At 39.6% G+C, this 20837-nt stretch overlaps 1 pseudogene; it reads right to left on the bottom strand.

Moving 5' to 3' along the window:
• Positions 1 to 268: 268 nt before the first annotated feature.
• LOC140858815 (K(+) efflux antiporter 3, chloroplastic-like) lies at positions 269 to 19123 on the bottom strand (annotated as a pseudogene).
• Positions 19124 to 20837: the final 1714 nt, after the last annotated feature.

Genomic DNA, 20837 nt, shown 5'->3' with positions numbered 1-20837 from the left:
TTTTATAGCCACAATGTATTACAGAATGCCCATTGCATGCAAGGATATTTTTCTTCGTGCATAACATCTTGAGGGGAAATTACAAGAAACAGAAGCTGTTATAACCCCTTGGACTCCAACCAACTATAGATTTACCATGTTTCCTCCTCACCTCTGGTTTCTGCTACAAGCTTCTCAAATGACAGCGATATCAAAACATGCATGATCCATGGAGGGTACCGTACATGCCATAGAAAACATCAGTAATCCCACCTTTCTTTTTTGGGGTAAGCAATAGAAAGACTAGATCACTTTCTGAATCTGGCCTTTTCTTTCAACATAGCATAAAGCAATAATTACAAGAGTTTGTGGAAATTGTAACAATCTGCTTCAATATCTATATCAAATTACAAGATTTTGTGGAAATTGTAACAATTTGCTTCAAGTTGATACAGAGAATCACGGAAACCATATCTTCAGTGAATTGTCTGCATAATTTCACCAAACAATTCTTCAGAAATCACTTGTCAGAGTAAAAGAAAACACTATCATCAGCAGGATGGAATGCGAGAAGGACACCCCGCTGATAAATGATGGCTATTGGCAGATCTGATCTGATTCTGGGGTTAGAGATGCCACGTCACATCCATATTAATCCTTATTTTGTAATTGTAGCCTTCAGGATTAGGAGCTCGATATGAGCTACCTTCTCACAATTAATTGTTTAAAAAAGCCGCAGGTGGCACTCTTCAGTGTCAGTTATCTAGCATTTCATCTGAAGCAACCAACTTTAGCTTTGTGGTCAACCAACTCCAGAAAGTGCAGCCATGGGCTGTAGATCCATCTGTCAGCCTTCCATATCCGAAGAATTTTCATTCTGTGCTTGCTACAATTTGAAGAACCGACAACCATCCAGAAACGAAAATTAGGAACATTCAGTTGAACTTGTACTATGCATAGAATGATCTGACATATTTCTCTCTCCTCTGGCATCTTCTTTTCCATTTGGAACACCATCATCACTTGCTAAATTCTCGGACTCGTGGTCTGGAGCATCATGTCTACTAGCATGATACTCTGCCTCAATATCAGTTGGTAGGTTGTTTTTGGAAACTGCAACATGAGGGATATCTGGTTGATCCAAGCTAAGGGATTGCTCGTTATGTGAGACTGATGCACTGCTCCTCGTGGACTCAATCAAGTCAGTCACTCTCACCTGATTCAATGTTTAGTTTGTTCAAGTTAGTTACCATGTGAAACCATTATGTCAGACATCATTAACGTAAGTATTCATATATTTCAGGTACCTGCAGTGGCGTCATGGCATCAAATTCTCGATCCTCAGTTCTGTTGAGTACCACCTGTGCTTGTAGCTCCATAGAAGTTCTCATGAGCTGACTTAAGAAGGTCACATAATCGGACATGATGCGAAGCCCTTGCAAAAGCTTTGAGCCAAGTTGTAAACTTGTCTGTAGAAGAGAATATCAGAGACAAGCAGTGATGGCAATAAATTAAACATTCTATTACATTGGTTGATGCCTGGAAGCAGACATTAGAAATCAGCCATGACAGCAAAATTAGAGGTTGCCTTTTGATTACCTCAGCATTTTCAAGAATAGCATCTGCTGCACCTGCTTTCTTCAGATCTAATAGATGGGCAAGGTCCTGAGCTCGGGCATAAGTAGGGACCTGTTAAAGGAATCTTCAGTGAGAAAATTCATTGAAACAATTGAGTGAAATTAGAGAAGTGTGGCAATGTCATTGCAACACATTTTCTCGTCTTCAAAATCGGTGTTTTTTCTTGGCAGCATGAGAATATATTTTAAAATTTTGAATAGCTGAAAACGGAGAACAAGTGTGCTTCTCTCTGTGTGTATATTTTCTTACCACATACCATCTCAACATACTCTTAAGAAAGATTTAATTCATCATGAATGGTACTCAAATCAAATTTTCATAATAGAAGAGATAAGAAATTAAGAATGAACAAAGACTACTAGTTAAACAAAATGATTACAGAAGTCAAATATTACCACAGGAAAAGCAAGCCCTATTCTTTGAACAGCCTCAATTGTTTTTGCCTTTCCTGCATACATGACCATGACAGCTTTAGGAAAGGATATACCAGCAGATTGCAAAACTGCTGGGCGTGACCCATCCCCGTAGAGTACAGGAAAACCAGCTTTTTGAGCTGCCTGAGTGGAAGGAAAGAGAACACAAAAGTTTAATCCATGACTACAAAGCTTAAACAACAATTATAGGAATTTTTGGGGAAACAATAGCAAATGAGAGACATGGAGGAGCTGTGCTAGCAAACTTTTGTTGTACCTTAACCACTCCAGGATTAAGATCAAATGCAACATAATTAGGCCATCCCACATTGTCACCATCTAGTCCAGAAAATTGGCGAGGACCTGTAATTTGGATGATTAAAACCATGCAGAAAACACAGATTGCATCCCCAAATCATAATTACTTGGCGAAATGTGTAATTACCTGACCCATTTGCCCAAATCCAAGAATGACAACTGGTTCAGTTGCATCAAAGCTCGCCATATCAATCATTTTCTGCCAGGAAAGAAAGAAAAGAATTCACTCAGAGAAATTCGTTGATGAAAAGGTCACTTTTTCTTGGTCACGAAAAGAAACCAAGTCTAAAGACATACTTCTTTTCCTTGAAACTTTTCATCAATGACCTCAGCAGCTCTCCTTCCAATTTCATTGAGTAAAGGAGTTGATGCCATTGACAACACAACAACGATTATGAGAAGTTTGTTCAACTCAAGTGGCAGAACTCCAAGCCTGTTTTGAAAAGTAAGCTTTCTGAGGTCAAACCATAAAATCGAAGAAATCACATCCACAATTTACAGTTTAGTGATAACCAACCTGTTTGCCAAGGAAAATACCACAAATCCCAATTCACCTCCTTGTGAAAGAAGCAATCCTATTCTAACGCTTTCTTGAAAAGTTAGTCCTACACGGGGCCCTATTGCAGTAATTGTCACTGTCTTGATAACAATCAAACCTGCCAAGAGGGAAAAAAAGCACATTTGGCCATTCTCGGAAAAGAAGCTGCAAAGCAGAAAGAGTTTAAGAAAGCTTGATGGCAATCCTTCTGTAAATATAACACAAAATACAACTGAAACTATAAGCAGCATTTTTGTTCATATTACAGTAGAAACATATACTCTCTAACATTTATACTCTATATAAGACATTATATTCAGGGTGAGGCAAGAAAAAAAAGCCAAAAGGACAAAGAACAACTCGAGTGGCTTGTTTCCTTCACCAAAAAACGAAGAAATAAGCAAGGCTTGAAGGAACATGGTATATACGGGTTAGGTCATGTGTCGAAACAGTATGTAGTATGTACAATGCCGTGCCCCTGTATGTAGTTATCAGTAATATCGGAAGCTTATGCATATGGACAAATGAAGACGCAAGAATACATTTAGGTCTCCTTTACCTAAACTACTGCTCCAACAAGCCACTATAGAGGCTCAATAGGCATAACCATTATCCCAGCATCAAAGTGCCAGTGAATTCATTCATGCTTCAAGAACCTATGGCACCGAAAGGGGGCAACGTGAGCATTCAGCATAAGATGTAAATGCTCTCACTTTAAATAGAGGACAGTTTTTGGAATAACTTCAACATACATGTCTGTTTGAAAAAAAATAAAAAAATAATATATATATATATATATATATATATATATATATATATATATATATATATATATATATTGCCACTGATGGCATTGAAGAAGGAATTCCGGAAAAGAAAGAAAGGAGAATATTTGTTTCTAAGTCCACATGCTCATTTGATGTGGCACTAGGTCTAAACCAGCCTATATATTGGGCAGAATATACAGAATGATTCTACCTGCTTGCATATTGTACTAATCCATACCACTTGATTTTGGATGATATCATGGCTTGGCATGAGAAAGGAATCCTTCAACCTTGGGTCAATATGGGGATGTAATATATATATATATATATATATATATATATATATATATATATATATATATATATATATATATATATATATATGGATGATATCATGGCTTGGCATGAGAAAGGAATCCTTCAACCTTGGGTCAATATGGGGATGTAATATATATATATATATATATATATATATATATATATATATATATATATATATATATAGATAGATTTTTGTCTAATCCAGTCCGACTAGCGAAGCTAGAGAACAAGGGAGATTAGATAGAGAATATGAGTTAGATCTCGAGAGGTAATTCAGAGTGGAGTAAGGCGTGTTTGAAAAAAGAATGTTACCTTGGTTAAGCACTCTTAGAGGTGTCACTTAGAGATTCTACCAGTAAGGAAGAACTAAGTGAAAACTCTAAGTTTTAGGCTTAACTCGACCACGACCGTACAAGACGGCGGACATTGATACCTGAAGTCTGTTGGCGTGCCCTTGCCTATGGGCTGGGAGACAGAAACTACAGGGTCGCTTGTCGATCCTCCTTGCCAAAACAAAAGGATAGGACTAGATCACAAGCATGCTAACGACGCGACGATGGCTCCATACTGTTATAGATTTAGTATCGGAATCTGCCAATTTTTCTTTTGCTTTTTTTTCTTTGGTGCTTAACACTCACCAAAAAGAAAAAGAAGCAAAAAGAAAAATTAGGTTCAATTCATAAGGTCTGCTTCGCAGCTTTCTAGTTCGAAAAGATTACCTTCGGTCACTTTTCGTTAGTTAGGTTCAACTCACTAATGAAGGGGTAATTTTAATCAAAGGTTCCGAGCCCTACCGGGCTCGGTATCATGGGAGGAGGACCTCCCCCGAACCCCTCCCTACCACCTATGAATTGACATTATTAATACTTAACAGTTTCAATAATGAGGGTCCATACTATAACAGGAGGAGAATCAGAGCAGAGGAAAGCCCTCGCCCTTACTGATATGTTATATATATATATATATATATATATATATATATATATATATATATATATATATATATATATATATATATATATATTACATCCCCATATTGACCCAAGGTTGAAGGATTCCTTTCTCATGCCAAGCCATGATATCATCCATATATATATATATATATATATATATATATATATATATTGCCATTGATGGCATAAAAGAAGGAATTCCAGAAAAGAAAGAAAGGAGAATATTTGTTTCTAAGTCCGCGTGCTCATTTGATGTGGCACTAGGTCTAAACCAGCCTATATATTGGGCAGAATATTGGTTCTACCTGCTTGCATATTGTACTAATCCATACCACTTGTTTTTGGATGATATCATGGCTTGGCATGAGAAAGGAATCCTTCAACCTTGGGTCAATATGGGGATGTAATATACCATAGTGGGTATGCAACACTATACTAGGCATACAATACTATATCAATAATGCACCAATAAGTACCCAATACCAATACAATAAATCTTGGTGACAATCCCCTTGTCTAGAAGAAGAACTTTTGATACCTCTTGTTAAACAACACTATCTTCAGTTAGCATTATTCAGATGAGACAACCTGTATTCAGAGTTATTTAGTTTGACTAGTCAGAATCATAGTCTTGATCACAGACTAAATCAACTGGGATGTGAGGTAGAGAAGAAGGATCTACTTCATTGTAAAGTTAGGTGGAATTGATATGATTAGAAGAGCCAACCAATGGAGGATTTTTTGGGGGATGCATGAAAATTTTGCTTGGGTTTTGGTTCTGTAAATTATGCAAAAATGATATGCTTAGAAGAAGAAAACAATGTAGATTTTTCGGAGGAAAATATTGTTTAGGTTTCAATCATAGGATATTACAACTAGAAAGACAGCACAACCCACCTCATCTGGTTCTAGATGCTTGGGAAGGTATTCTATATAACTGAATTTTCTTATATTTGCTTGAAATCTATTCACCATCCATACAATCTATATGTGTGCAGGCATGCACTCATGCATAGATACATGATCTATTGTTTCATCCTTTATTGGCTTGGCTGTTTTGGAACTACCATAACTATCAAAGGTGTGCCCAAAAATAGGAAATATGGGTGCAAGTCAAGTACCTTGATGTCTTTAGGGTAAAAAGGGTGAAAAAGTTGTCTAGAATGTATCCCCTCATAACATTAGGGCTTAGAGCTCGGGTGGATCCATACTAGTTTAAGATCTTTCTTGCCCAGAGTTTAGTTGGATGAAAATCTGATGCGAAAAATGAAGCTTGTGTTGCTAAACTGGATAGCCGGAAAGATGGATTAGCTATCAAATATTGATAATATAAAAGGATAAGATATAGCAAGCATGCCATCTGCTTTAAGCACTCTATAAAAAATCACAAAACATGTGTATCCCTAGGCTGAGGCATAAAATGTTGACAATCTGCCACTGCAGCTTTTGTTTATGCATGTATATTCATTTGCTTATATTGAATGATTAAATAGGGTAATTTATTCATGTGAATACACTGATGACAATGTTTTCCTACTTTTCCATGCATGAACACCAAGTGATGCATAGTTGTGATCCTCCCGCCCTTCTTGTTTAAATTTTATCCGTAATATATTTTTATTTGATTCCTTAAAGGAGAGTGCAATTTCAATGTATATGGTGTTGGATTGTTTTTTTAGTTTATTGTAGAACTTTAAATGGAAAGGCCCAGCTCAAATGATATATCGTCTGCAAAAGTTGTGTTGCCGGGAGCTTTAGCATCTAGTATTCATGTGTGTAAAATTTTTAAACCTGATTAGCCATATCTATTTGTTGGCACAACTACAGATCGTGCATAAAAATCTGATGATTAGCTAACAACAAAAGAAAAGATCACCTAGATGCGGAAGCACGCGGATATATTCAAGAATAAGGGCAATCCAGAATAACCTAGATTCAAGAAAAAGAGAGAGAAGATGAAGCGGCGGTAGATTTCTTGGGAGAAAAAGCTTTATTTCATATCTATATTCAGCATACAATACAGTAATACTATAATTCTTATCCTAATTACATGTATATATACCTATACAAAAGAGTCAAGTCCAAGCTCAACAAAACTCCCAATAGCTAACCCACTGTGTACTCACCGAGCCCATGTACATCCATGTCTCGTTATGCACTCACCCTTCAGACTTAAACCTAGTCCAAACTATGGATTAGCCCCTTAAGACTTCTTTAATTAAGGTCCTAAGTCACTTAAGATCAGATCCTATCTTAGACCCACCAGTAGACTTATATTGCTTCTCTCTGATCAAGAAAGCTGCCTAGCCAAGGTAATTGAGGACGCTCGATACAAATGAGCCGCACCACAGATTCGGATGCAAATACCTCAACTCTACCTAATTCACTTCGGTATTTGGGTCAGCAACCATTAGGATAGCTCACTAACTTGAGCTATCCTCGATACCACATCGGTCCGAGATATTTCGATGTAAAGAACCCCTGATATCATCCTGATCTGAGGTATCTGTAGTACCTCAAATCCCTTGATTTCTTTGTTGGCTCCTCGGCTGATACTTCGACTGGCTCGCTCTCTTAACTCCTTAGCCTCTTTTGTGTTTTCAAGGCTCGAGAGCATCAAATCTGAGCTCACAATCTCTATCTTGGTGCTCTCAAATCTTTGTGAACTCAGCTTTATCCTTCAAATCCATCTGAGTTACACACATCTGAAAACTATCTTGAGGAAATACCTTCATAAGTGCATCTGACTGGTTCTCCTTTGTATGGACCTTCACCAGCTCCACTTCACCTTCCTCCATTAGCTCTCTGATTCTATGGTATCTCACGTCTATATACTTCATTCAAGCATGATAGACTTGGTTCTGAGCCAGTTGCAGAGCACTCTGACTATCATTGTATAATACAATCATGCTCTGCTTCACCCCCTCTCAACAATCAGCCTCCTCAGCCATAATGCTTCCTTTGCAGCCTCGATAATACCTATATATTCAGCCTCCATGGTGGATAAGACTGTAATAGGTTGAAGGATTATTCTTCAAGACACCGGTTCATCGAACATGCAGAAGAGATAACCTATGGTAGACCGTTTTGTATCAAGATCACCTACAAAATTTGCATCAACAAACCCTTCCAATGGATCAAAAACCTCAGACTTCCACCTAGGTCCATCCTACTGCCCAAAGGTTTGTTGGGAAATGTGTCCCAAAAAACCAATCGTCAAGCTGTTGACGGTTGAGCAACCAAGTATTATAATTGATTTGTTAATAAATAAAATATATTTAGCATTTTCATCATAAGCTTTCATCTTCAAATGAACTTCGTTGTTATGATGAAGTCCTTAGGACTATTTAGATTCGATAAAGAGAGGATTTATTGATTAGTCCTTAAAATAGTTCACGACTAAATGATAGGCTGTTAATAACGACGACAGCTTCTATCGAGCATAGGTCGTGTAGGCCATATGGGTTGGTTGTCCTCTTAACCAAAGAGTGTGGAGATACTGGTATGGCATACAGGTGAGATGTAAGGGTACATCGTCATTAAACGTGACCAACTCTAGAGTATTCTGCTGTCGAGAATGTCTCTGATGGGATATAGGTATAAGTGTCCCTTAGACTTGAGATCGCCTCAGTGACTTGCAAGCAACTCACTGTGCTTTGGTACTGGACTAATTGAATTTTTAATTCAGGAATGAAAGGCTTCTGGGCATAGTCAAGTACTTGCGAAGTCAGAGTGTGATCGAGATGGGATTGACCACTTCAAGAGTTGGAGAAGAATGAGTCGCTGTATTTCAATTTAGCAAAATCTTGGTCAGGATAATCCATCAGATGGATTTGATATTTTGAAATACAATGTGGACAACATGATCAGAGTTGACAGTTGAACTCTGGGGTGTCCTATGATCATTTTGGTCAAGGGGATGAATTATATGAAAACTATATCCGTGTGGGTTCTAAGGATGTTGTTCTACACATTCGACCTATCCGGTCGTCGGGTACCATTGCTAGATGGTCACTTCGATTGGTACAGAAATTTGTTCCTGTGTTACCGGCTTAGGTTCGGACCTATGAGGTCACACACATTAGAGTTCATGATCTGATCGGATGGTTGATCAACGATTAAGAATCGTTCTAGGGTTAAATGATCAATACGATTGACATTTAACCCAGTGCAAGTATTGCAGGAGGATCGATTAGCAATTCGATTGCTAATTGGCTTAATTTGATTAAACCAATGGGCTGAGATTAAGTCTAATTAAATATAATTTAATTAGATTTATTTTGGGCTTGATTGGATCAAGTCCAATTGGTTTATTGGATAAGCCAAGTGCAAGAAAAAACTAGTCCTAGTTCAACTAGGACTTGGGTCAATCTAATTTCTAATTTGATTAAAAAATTAAATCAGATTTAAATCTAATTTAATCTGATTAAATTAGGTTCTTAATTGGGTTAAGATCTATTTTAATTAGGTTGATCTAATTTTGGTTTAATTTGGTTTGAGAAACCAAATTAGAACAAGTCATGAGATAGAATCCTAGTAAGACTAGGATTCCACCTTGCGCCACATAAGCCTTCCCCACGCCCTCTCTCTTATTCAACGCCAATCTCCACTTATTTTGTGCGACAAAAGCCCTCTCCCAGGTTTCTCCCATGTTCACAAAAGGTTTCCTCTCTTCTTTCTTACATGGAAGGTGGTTTGGATCAAATCAAAAAGGAATAAGTTTGGATTTCGAATTCTATGAGATAGAGTTTTAGAAATCCAAAACTCTTTCAATTTTGCACCGAATTTATCCAAATTTTTTTTAGAATTTTCATAGCTTTTAGGGTATACATTGTGCATCCTTTGCTGGTGATCCATGCATGAAAATATGGAGGAGGTGCTCAAGAGTTGGGCGCCCCTTAACTTGCCATGTTTGGATAAGCCTTGACTAGGTATTTGACCTAGACAAGGACTCTATCATATCTCTCTGTATAAAATGAGTTTCTTCATAAAATTTTTGGAGAAGATAGAGATTTGAGAGACCTTTATTCCATCCAAAAATCAGAGAGAAAGACCTTTGGGTCGTGGAGATATAAAAGATGCAAGTTAGGGTGTCTAGAGAGAAAAACGTGAAGAAGAAGAGGATCTTCTTCTAGGATTTTTTGTTTTCATATCTTTCCTCCTTCCATCTTGAGTTTTCTGAGAGCATCTCAGATCTGAAACTCCTCCTTTTACTTTTCATCTTTGGAAGAGTCCAAATCAAGAAGAAGGAGGCACCTGATCAACCATCAAAGAAGGATCAGCGCAGTACTAGCATACTGTGCTGATTTCCTGAAGTAGGACTTATGATCGAGATTCGTGGGCTCGTGTGGACGACTCCTAGAGGTCGGACGTGTGTGCGGCTTGCAACATCATCCTCAAGCCCGGATCAGCGAGGTTAGAACGTCTAACTTGCAAGATAATAGATCTGATCTATTGTTTAATACATACATTAGATGTAGCTGGTATAGAAACATGTTGATATGATCAACATGTAGTTCATGCTATATTTATATATTTTAATTTCTGATTTAATGCTATGTAATAATCATGTAATAGAATCTTAGATCTAGGGATTTTTTGATTTTAGAAAATAAATTTTGATTTATTTTAGTCTTCCGCTGTATGATCTTAAAAAAGTTTCAAGATCTAACCCTGAAACCCTAAATCTGGTTCCTACAATTGGTATCAGAGCCTAGGTTCTTTATTACATGATTATTTATACATGCTTAGATTATTTTTTAGATTAGATCTAATTTATAATCTGATTATTAAATCTGAAATTAAAATTTTAGATCAATCACAAACTGCAAGGTTGTCTTGCTGTAAGGTTTACCCCTTACAGTGCAAAGGTTGTCCTAGTTTGTGTAGATCTATCTTTAATCATAAATTTGCTAGATATGATCTAGATTAAATTTATGATTTATTAGATTTAAAAGATGTTTAAATCTGAAATAAAATCTCTTTGTTAATAATTTTTGTGCAAAGAAATTGTTTAAAGTTGAAATTGTTTCAATTACATGAACCTGTTTAGATTAGATCTAAAGTAGTTTCATGTTTATTTCACTTGTATCTTGATTATGAATCAAATATGCAATATGGTTGGTAGAATCATATTGTAAAATTATTTTACAAATATGAAAATTATTTTTTGAAAAGTCGAACCCAACCCTCAGCCCAAAACTTAATTAAGAATTAAGAAGTTGTTTGATTAGGTTCTAGGATTGTGAATTGAAGAACCTAAGACACAAATCATAACACATTGGGTTAATGGGTTAGTGAGAATTAGGTCCATTAATAGGGTTAGACCTATGGTTAGATTAAAGATGGACTTAATTAGAGAATTGACTAAATCTAATCAATTGTTGTCTTAGATTAGGTCAAGGATTCTCTAGATCAATTATAATAGTTGTAGTTGGTCAAGTCCATGTCTTTAATGAGAACCAAATGGACTTGATTCTTGACTAAGCGGTCTAGCACGAACTGTTAGGTTGATCTAATCGAAACTAATTAAACCAGTTGGTGTCTAAGGTAAACCAGACCGATGGTTTTTAATTGAGAGCCCGCTTACCTGGCCATTTCTGATGGTGTCTAAGGCAAGCTTTGGCAGATCCTCCCATCGATCGAACTTACCTGGCCTCTTGGTGAAATTATGTTTTGATCGGATCACTTGACTATTCGAGCTGACCCATGTTAGCTAGGTAAATCAGTGTGACTGATTTAGGTGCTCCTAGTCCAGCCCTTTTAATGGTCTCCCTTAAGCTGACTTGGTGAAGCCAGTGGGAGGATCATGATAAGCTGGTTCATTTGACCTCATTCTCTAAATTATTTAAATCTCCTAAAATTATTAGATCCTTAAAATGATAAAGTTATGGAGATAACTGAGTCATAGCCTCCTATTAAGGTGTTTGATAATGAGTCCATTAACTCAATAATCATTGCAGACCCAAAGGCCTGGTGCTTGTTGACTAATAAATTATCACTCATCATATGATGACTTGAAAGTGTCTCTCCAATGGTGGTTAGGTGAGCCAACCAAAGTTGGGCTTACTCATTCGTTGGTTAGATACACCAAGTTTGATCATGTTAATGGTTGGACCTAACCGGATCCTTACAGTGGAGGCCAAAGCCTACTGATTAAGTTTCTGGGGTAAAATTAAAATTACTAGAAATTATTTAGAGAAATAATTGGTTATGAACCTACCCTTAGATGTACATGGGTTGACCAACCAAAGTTGGGCTTGTGTGTAGTCTAAGTGGATTCTAGTACCCGTTAAGAAATTAGGGTAATTCCTCGAGTTGGAGGTAGAGGCTACCAATTCGAATAAAATAGTGGGAGAAACCTTTTGATTAAAGTCCAAATCTTTAGGTTTAATGAATCAATTACTAATTAGGTTATGGGTCTCCTTTGTGCAAATATGGCCACTTTCCTATCGCTCTGATCATTATTGGACAATGATAAGTTGGTGGGACCCAACTTCGGTAGCTGGTACCGAAAGTTGAAGATAGTCCTGGAGCATGAACGGATCCTATATGTGATAATGGATCCTGCACCTGAGGAGCTAACTGCCAATGCACGTGGAACAGTCAGAGACACTTACCAGAAGTGGCTCAGTGATCGGACCACGGTGCGCTGTATCATGCTGGCTATTATGAGCGACGAGTTCAGTCGCAGATTCGAGACGGCTCAGCCAAAGGACATGCTTCAAGTGTTAGAGGATACCTTTGACACACCCGATGACGTAGAGAGGCACAAGACTAGTTGTGCCATTTTCAACGCCAAAATACGGGAAGGTGCCTCTGTCACTGATCATGTATTGTACATGATCGAGCTGATGGAACGATTGAGCAAGCTCGGCTTTTTCTTGCATGAGCAGCTTGGAAAAGATGCAATACTGAACTCGCTGTCCAAGTCTTATCTCCCATTCCTCACTCATTATAGAATGACAAAGCCTGAAGTAAACTACCACGGATTACTGGGGTTGCTTCAGAACTTTGAGAAGGATTACCAACTTCACAAGGAGTTGGTGAACTTAGTGGGAGGTTCGTCTTCTGGTTCTCGACCTTTTGAGAAAGGGAAGAAGAACAAGAAGAAGAAAGTGAAGAAGGTGCATGTTCAGGCTGGGACATCAGTGCAGGGCCAGACCAAAAAGATCAAGCCTGATAAGAGTCTATTCTACTGGCAAGCATCCAGATTAGATAGTGTGTCAGATATCTACTTATGGCACTATAGGCTAGGTCATATAAACAAGAACATAATAAACATGTTGACTCAAGAGGAAATCTTCGAAGTCAGTGATTGTGAATTACTTCCAATCTGTGAGTCCTGTCTTCTTGGTAAAATGACCAAGTCACCTTTTACTGAAAAAGATGAGAGAGCTACTGAGCTCTTGGGCCTAATACATACTGATGTATGCGGGCCCATGAGTACCAGTGCTAGAGGTGGATATTTCTACTTCATAACTTTCACGGATGACCTATCCTGATATGGATATGTCTATCTGATGAAACATAAGTCGGATTCATTTGAAATGTTCAAACGATTCCGAAGTGAAGTAGAAAAACAAACTGGGAAGAGTATTAAAACTCTTCAATCTGATCGAGGAGGAGAATACCTTTCTAGTGAATTTTTCACATATCTAGGAGAGAATGGGATTCTCTCCCAATGGACTCCTCCAGGAACACCACAGCATAATGGTGTGTCTGAAAGGAGGAATCAGACTCTGTTAGACATGGTCCGATCCATGATGGGTTTTGCTAGCTTGCCGATATCCTTCTGGGGATATGCACTCGAATTGGCCTGTTATCTGTTAAATAGGGTTCCAAGTAAGTCTGTAATTAAGACTCCATATGAGATATGGATAGGGCGTAAGCCAGTACTTTCACACCTTAGGGTCTGGGGGTGCCCGGCCTATGTCAAACGATTAGTCACAGACAAACTTGGACCTAGGTTTGACAAATGCTCATTCATAGGGTACCCCAAAGAGACAAAAGGATATTTTTTTCTACCATGCTGATGAACAAAAGGTGTTCGTCAGCCTTAAGGCAATCTTTTTAGAAAAGGAGTTCCTTGGTGAAGGAACCATTGCCTCTAAGGTTGAACTTGATGAAGTTCAACAGGTAGAAGGACCGACACCAATAGCTGAACCTGAGTCGGATATGATTAGATCAGATTCGGAGTCCAATATACCTACACCATTAAGGCGATCCGGTAGAGTACCGCGTCAGCCGGACAGATACTACAGTTTCTTGGTTCGAGACGGTGATCCCATCGAACTTGATGAGAATAATGAGGATCCGATCACCTATATGGATGCAATGCAGAGATCTGATTTCGAGAAATGGCTTGAAGCCATGAAATCCGAAATAGAGTCCATGAAGGTCAACGATGTATGGACATTCTTTGACCCACCTGAAGGGGTTAAACCCATTGGGTGTAAATGGGTCTTCAAAAGGAAGAGGGGCGCAGACGGAAAGGTGGAGACCTATAAAGCCCGTCTGGTCGTCAAGGGGTATCGTCAACATTATGGTATTGACTATGACGAGACGTTTTCCCCTATGGCTATGCTCAAATCCATTCGGATAATGCTTGCAATAGCTGCCCATCTGGATTATGAGATCTGACAGATGGATGTAAAGACAGCTTTTCTGAATGGAGAGCTGACCGAAGAGGTGTATATGATACAACCTGAGGGGTTTACATCCACAGATGAGTCCAAGGTGTGCAAGCTTCAGAGATTCATTTATGGATTGAAGCAAGCTTCTCGGAGTTGGAACATGCATTTTGATAAGGTGATCAAAACGTATGGCTTCATTAAGAATGGAGAAGAGCCCTGCATCTATAAATGGGCAAATAGTCCAGTTGTGGTATTCCTTGTCTTGTACGTGGATGACATTCTCTTAATCGAAAATGACATCCCCGCACTACAGGGAATAAAAGTTTGGTTGTCATCACAGTTCTCCATGAAGGACTTGGGTGAAGCATCCTACAACCTAGGGATGAAGATCTATAGGAATAGATCTAAAAGGATGCTTAGGTTATCCCAGTCCATGTACATAGACACTATGCTGAAGAGGTTCAGCATGGAGAATTTTAAGAAGGGCTATCTACCGATAGGCCAAGAAATTTCTCTCTCTAAGAAGGATTGTCCGACAACTCCTGAAGAGAGAGAGCGTATGAGTAGAGTCTCATATGCTTTAGCCATGGGATCTATCATGTACGCCATGACATGTACAAGATCAGATGTGGCATACTCACTAGGAGTAGTGAGTAGATACCAATCTGATCCTGGAGAAAATCACTGAAAAGTGGTTAAAGCCATCCTTAAGTATTTGAGAAATACTAAGGACCAATGGTTGGTTTATGGCAAGTCAGATTTGAAACTTGTGGGGTTCACAGACTCCAGCTTCCAATCTGACCATGATGACAGCAGGAGTGTGTCGGGTTATATCTTTACTCTGAATGGTGGAGCCATCTGTTGGAAGAGTTTCAAGCAGCATACTGTGGCAGACTCTGTTTGTGAAGCAGAGTACCTCGCAGCATCGGATGCCGCGAAGGAAGCTGTGTGGCTGAGGAAATTCATCAACGAGCTCGGAGTAGCACCCTCCCTCGATGGTCCAGTCCTGCTCTACTGTGACAGCACTGGTACCATAGCTTAGGTGAAGGAATCCAAAGCACATCAGCGGACGAAGCACATCTTGCGCCGCTTCCACCTGATCTGAGAGATCATGGATCGAGGTGACGTCGACCTTCAGAAGATCGATGAAAAGGAGAACCTGGCCGACCCCTTCACTAAAGCCCTGGCAATAAAGGAGTTCGACAATCACAAGTCGAAGATGGGTATTAGATACTGTGCCGAGTGGCTTTAGGACAAATGGGAGTTGTTGGAAAATGTATCCCAAAAAGCCAATCGTCAAGCTGTTGACGGTTGAGCAACCAAGTATTGTAATTGATTTGTTAATAAATAAAATATATTTGGCATTTTTATCATAAGCTTTCATCTTCAAATGAACTCCGTTGTTATGATGAAGTCCTTAGGACTATTTAGATTCGATAAAGAGAGGATTTATTGATTAGTCCTTAAAACAGTTCACGACCAAATGATAGGCTGTTAATAAGGACGACAGCTTCTATCGAGCATAGGTCGCTGTAGGCCATATGGGTTGGTTGTCCTCTTAACCAAAGAGTATGGAGACACTGGTATGGCATACAGATGAGATGTAAGGGTACATCATCATTGAACGTGACCAACTCCAGAGTATTCTGCTGTCGAGAATGTCTCTGATGGGATATAGGTATAAGTGTCCCTTAGACTTGAGATCGCCTCAGTGACTTGCAAGCAACTCACTGTGCTTTGGTACTGGACTAACTGAATTTTTAATTTAGGGACGGAAGGCTTCTGGGCACAGTCAAGTACTTGCAAAGTCAGAGTGTGATCGAGGTGGGATTGACCACTCCAAGAGTTGGAGAAGAATGAGTCGCTGTATTTCAATTTAGCAAAACCTTGACCAGGGTAATCCATCAAATGGATTTGATATTTTGAAATACAATGTGGACAACCTGATCAGAGTTGACAGTTAAACTCTGGAGTGTCCTATGATCATTTTGGTCAAGGGGATGAATTATATGAAAACTATATCCGCATGGGTTCTAAGGATGTTGTTCTACACATTCGACCTATCCGTCATCGGGTACCATTGCTAGATGGTCACTTCGATTGGTACAAGAATTTATTTCTGTACTACCGACTTAGGTTCGGATCTATGAGGTCACACACATTAGAGTTCATGATCTAATCGGATGGTTGATCAATGATTAAGAATCGTTCTAGGGTTAAATGATCAATACGATTGACATTTAACCCAGTGCAAGTATTGCAGGAGGATCGATTAGCAATTCGATTGCTAATTGGCTTAATTTGATTAAGCCAATGGGCTGAGATTAAGTCTAATTAAATATGATTTAATTAGATTTATTTTGGGCTTGATTGGATCAAGTCCAATTGATTTATTGGATAAGCCAAGTGCAAAGAAAAACTAGTCCTAGTTCAACTAGGACTTGGGTCAATCTAATTTCTAATTTGATTAGAAAATTAAATCAGATTTAAATCTAATTTAATCTGATTAAATTAGGTTTTTAATTGATTAAGACCTATTTTAATTAGGTTGATCTAATTTTGGTTTGATTTGGCTTGAGAAACCAAATTAGAACAAGTCATGAGATAGAATCCTAGTAAGACTAGGATTCCACCTTGCGCCACATAAGCCTTCCCCACGCCCTCTCTCTTATTCAATGCCAATCTCTACTTATTTTGTGTGACAAAAGCCCTCTCCCAGGTCTCTCCCACGTTCACAAAAGGTTTCTTCTCTTCTTTCTTACATGGAAGGTGGTTTGGATCAAATAAAAAAGGAATAAGTTTGGATTTCGAATTCTATGAGATAGAGTTTTAGAAATCCAAAACTCTTTCAATTTTGCACCAAATTTATCCAAATTTTTTTTAGAATTTTTGTGGCTTTTAGGGTATACATTGTGCACCCTTTACTGGTGATCCATGCATGAAAATATGGAGGTGGTGCTCAAGAGTTGGGCGCCCCTTAACTTGCCATGTTTGGATAAGCCTTGACTAGGTATTTGACCTAGACAAGGACTCTATCATATCTCTCTGTATTAAATGAGTTTCTTAATGAAATTTTTGAAGAAGATAGAGATTTGAGAGACCTTTTACTATCCAAAAATCAGAGAGAAAGACCTTTGGGTCGTGGAGATATAAAAGATGCAAGTTAGGGTGTCTAGAGAGAAAAATGTGAAGAAGAAGAGGGTCTTCTTCTAGGATTTTTTGTTTTCATATCTTTCCTCCCTCCATCTTGAGTTTTCTGAGAGCATCTCAGATCTGAAACTCCTCCTTTTACTTTCCATCTTTGGAAGAGTCCAAATCAAGAAGAAGGAGGCACCTGATCAACCATCAAAGAAGGATCAGCGCAGTACTAACATACTGTGCTGATTTTTTGAAGCAGGACTTCTGATCGAGATTCGTGGGCTCGTGTGGACGACTCCTAGAGGCCGGACGCATGTGCGGCTTGCAACATCATCCTCAAGCCCGGATCAGTGAGGTTAGAACGTCTAACTTACAAGGTAATAGATCTGATCTATTGTTTAATACATACATTAGATGTAGCTGGTATAGAAACATGTTGATATGATTAACGTGTAGTTCATGCTATATTTATATATTTTAATTTTTGATTTAATGCTATGTAATAATCATGTAATAGGATCTTAGATCTAGGGATTTTTTGGTTTTATAAAATAAATTTTGATTTATTTTAGTCTTCCGCTGTATGATCTTGAAAAAGTTTCAAGATCTAACCCTGAAACCCTAGATCTGGTTCCTACAAGGTTAGTCCAAGCCTCCGAGTTCCCTGAAGATATTGCAAGATCCACTTCAATGCCTGTCAATGCTCCTTTTTCGGGTTTGCCATGTATTTGCTCACTTGGCTCACTGTGTGTGCTATGTCTAGCCTGTAACATACCATAGCATATATCACGTTGCCCACAGCACTGACATATGAAACTTTCTTCATGTACTCTCTTTCTTCCTTAGTCTGGAGGCACTTTTGCTTCGAGAGAGACATGTGGCTTGCCAATGGTAATCCAACTGGTTTGGCTTTATCCATTCCAAACCTCTCCATCATCTTACCAATGTAACCACCCTGTGACAGGTGGAGAATACTGTTAAGATTTGATACCTCAAAATTTGGTCCACAATGAATCCACAGAGAGGTCCATGATGAAAAATGGAGTCCAACGAAATCTAGATCACCTCAAATGGAGCTCGGACGGAGGAGATACACGTGTTTGAAGTCATCATGGAACCCGAGGTGGCGGAGGACCGTCGGCGGCCAGCGGAGCGGCGGCAGTGCTGTCGCACGTGGCCCTGGCACGGCCAGCACACGGGCTGGGCATGCAGGGTGTGGCCCAATGTGCAACGCGTGGCCTGATGCAAAGTGCGGCCCGGGCGTGGGCACGCGGGGCGTGGCCCAAGCCCAGGCGCCAGGGCGCAAGCCGGCCCAGTCCCATGTGCACGCATGCGGCGGGCTCAGCAGCTTGATTCTCTGGTCCACGATGGACCAAGTGGTCCACGATCGGACGCGTGGACCGCATTGGTGCTTCCCACGCATTTCGTGTGGTCCACGATACTATTCTGTGAACTAGCGCATGATCGGAGAGCGTGAGTAATTCTCAGTGTTGATCCAACGGCTGGAAAGCTTGACGGGCCTGATTAGGACTCCTGATAAGGTTCTAATTGGGTTTAAGGCCTTTAGAAGACCATGAACAGTGAGCAGATGCTGTGGTGGTTTTGATTTTTTCATGAGAGAAGAACCCAGGTGGCCTGTTGGTCTCGTGTATGTGGACGCAAATGGCTTCGCACAGAAAACTGAAAGCCCATGAAGAGAGAGAGCACACAATACTGAGTGAAAAAGGAGTAGGACTTTTGGACAGCGGACAGTGGTCGCTTCAGGGGTTCGGGGGGGTCTTCCTAGAAAGAAAGCTTTTGTGAGGAAGAACTTTCTGTGAGGAAGAAATTGAGTGTAGGAGGGTTGAGGGTGAGATCTCCTCTTGTAATATTTCTTTTCTCATAGTGAAGTTCGCATGCCTCGTGGAGCTGAGTCCTTTTTTGGCTAATCCACAAATTTGATTATTTTCTATTTATTTCTTCTTTCTTCCTACTGCATCGCGCGGTATTGAAAAAATCTTGAAAGATGGTGTCCTGACCAGACATCCACCCAACAAGTGGTATCAGAGTGAGGCGGTACAAGGATGCAGATTACAGTGGTGGTGAGCAAGGCTGAAGATGGAGAAGATAGGCAAGGGTGAAGGACGTGCTCATCCAGTAAGGGTTGATTGATGCTCTCTTATACGAGGAGAAGCCGACCACCATGGAGGGCGGTATTTGAAATGGCTATAGATGCAGATGGTGAGTACCATCCGTATGTACCTAACGGATGAGGTGGTGATCCATATTCTTAGCGAGACTTCTCTAACAGTGTTGTGGTCAAAGCTCGAGGAGTTGTACATGACAAAATTTCTCACCCATACTCTTTTCCTCTGGAGGTAGTTCTACCAACTATGGATGACTGAGGGACAGAGCGTGCAGGAGCATCTAAGTCACTTTCAGAAGATCCTCACCGACCTCCTTAGCGTTAGTGAGAATGTTGAGGAGAAGACCAGGACGCTGCTTTTGCTGGCATCGCTTCTCCCTTCATACGAGTCTTTAGTGATTGCTCTTCTAGTGGAGAAGAGTACCATCAAGATGGATGAGGTCACCACGGCAATACTCCAGAATAAAGTTCTCAGAAGGGAGAATCCGGCTTCGAGCTCAGGTGGCGGTAACTCAGCTTTGGTGGCTTGTAGAGAAGCAGGAGGCAGTAGACGGAGCGATAGGAGATCACGACGAGGATGGTCCAAGTCCAAAAGGGACTTAAGCAAGACCAGGTGTTACCGATGTGACGAATTGGGGTATCTAGCTAGAGATTGTTCTCAACTCAAAAATCGAATGATGTCTACTGTAGCGACTGCCAGTAGCGATTTAGAGGAAGATATCCTAGAGATATCTGATGAGGTATCTACTTTTTCTCAGCAGTAGATATTAGATTCTGCATGCACCCATCATGTATGCTGTAGAGAGGAGCAGTTTGACTCTCTGAAGAACAGTGAGGATACTGTTTATCTATCAAATAGATCGAGCTGTGCGATCAGAGACATCGGGACGGTCAGCTGGAGGACACATGATAATGCAGTGAAAAGATTGAGGAAGGTTTGATACATATCTGATTTCAGGTGAAATCTTATCTCACTAAGCAGACTGGATTTTAGAGGCTACAGGATGGTAGC

The sequence above is a fragment of the Elaeis guineensis genome, chromosome 6, assembly GCF_000442705.2.
Source record: "Elaeis guineensis isolate ETL-2024a chromosome 6, EG11, whole genome shotgun sequence".
Taxonomy (NCBI): Eukaryota; Viridiplantae; Streptophyta; class Magnoliopsida; order Arecales; family Arecaceae; genus Elaeis; species Elaeis guineensis.
Note: the sequence above shows the minus strand (reverse complement) of the source record. Positions and strands in the feature narration are given on the sequence as shown.